Below are 1,919 nucleotides of genomic sequence, written 5' to 3'. Positions count from 1 at the left end.
AGAGAGAGAGAGAGAGAGAGAGAGAGAGAGAGAAAGAGAGAGAGAAAGAGAGAGAGAAAGAGAGAGAGAGAGCATAACAATTACAAGTTGGACACTTTTTGTCCCGTCCATGATCTCTTCTTTTACTCTCAAGATAGCGCAGGCGAGGCTTGTGGTCAGTACATTTCCACTGACGTGCGTCTGCAGTCCTCTGATCTAGTGCGTTCATCTCTAAGTTTATGTACAAGAGATGAATTTTTACTTGGAGTGGATCACCATAGCTTGAATAAACGGAGTGGGTTTTTGTGGAGAAAGGCACGCGCAACTCGGGTGCAGTACTGTCAGAATCAAATACATTGTACTACAAACATAACAGACATACAGGACGAAATTATGTCTTCATCAGAAACAAACAATTGCTTATTCCTAAAGTAATGTCAAGAATTTTATTGTAAGATTAATGGCTGCGGGGGCTACTGGGTTCAGAAAAAGGCTTCCAGCTCCCAAACCAGACAAATTAAGCAGATAATTATCAGCGCCTTCTCCGACCGTTAGGTGAGCGATCCAGAAGGAACTCAAGTATATGAAGCCTTTGAATCCAACAATGCTCTCCACCCCGATCCACAACGGGAATATCTTTACTACAACCACGCCCGATAGAATGGTAGCCTTAAAAAATAATTTTTATCCCTTGCCGATTCATATGAGATTGTCACCATCTGATCAGTAGAAAAAAGTGCGTATGATAATGTCCAATAGTGTTTTACGTGCATACTTAGTATGACAAGTAACTGTTACAGATTACCTGTATTACCTGTCCTGGGCAACAACGTCATTGCACACCGCACAGGTCCATATAAGTGCTCAGTTCCCCCCAGCACCAAAGCCCGCAAGGTATCCATACTGATTGTTCCGGTGGCTGTCTGATTATGGCGACGTCTTTCCTTTCCAGATAATCGTTCCTTTCTTCCTTCTCCCCTCTCTATCCCCATTTCCCGCATCCTAATGATTGAGTGGTGTTCTGCTGTTACAGATTATAGAGATTTAAGGATTATAGATGTAAGCCATTGATCTGAGAGCAAGGATGATTTCAGAAATAAAGGTGGTGATGAGTGATAATGTGGGATTCCGTTTAAAAGTAATATTAGCGTTAGTCCTACCTTCTCCTGCTCCAATGAGCCACAAAGGACGTGGACACCCTCTTTCCCGTTCCCAACTTGAACCATGAAGTTCGATAGAATGGTAGCTATTTCGCTACCTCAGAATTACAGTACCTAGTTTTGAGAAATTTGACGCCAAAGATTTTGAGTTTCATATTGATCATGTCAAGTCTTTTCGACTGTAATTCTTTGAACATCTTAACAACAACTCCAAATAATCTTACGATTTTAATCTAGCAGCTCGTAGAACATTCGGTTTCTGACGTCATGGTTTTAAATGTCAGATAGAACTTTGTAATTCTGAGGTAGCAATTTTCCAAGTTCCAAAATACCCCAGCCTTTTACAGGGACACAGTGAGGTGAGTGTCAAAACTCATTCGACAGAAGAAATTGGAATCTAGATAGATGGGCAGATTGCCGTAGTTCAGATTCAGAGGCCAACAACGTAACAGGTTCGAGAATTATTATGGATGGTTGGCGGGTACTCTGGGGTGGCTTGCTCCTTCTTTCCTATCAAACATAATTATGTCGTCGTTATCTCTCCTTCTGTTTTATGTTTGTTACTCTCTTGTAACACCTCTAATCTTCGGCACTTCTATGATCACACACACACACACACACACACACACACACACACACACACACACACACGCGCGCGCGCGCGCGCGCGCGCACGCACGCACACACCGAAATAAAAAGATGATGAAAGCTGAAATCAAAAGAATTTTCTTAAACATGCGCAGGGCTATTTTTTCTATAGAAAAGGGGGGGGGGGGGGGG

This window comes from Aplysia californica, unplaced genomic scaffold (assembly GCF_000002075.1).
Source record: "Aplysia californica isolate F4 #8 unplaced genomic scaffold, AplCal3.0 scaffold00025, whole genome shotgun sequence".
NCBI lineage: Eukaryota > Metazoa > Mollusca > Gastropoda > Aplysiida > Aplysiidae > Aplysia > Aplysia californica.
This window is presented reverse-complemented; position numbering follows the sequence as displayed.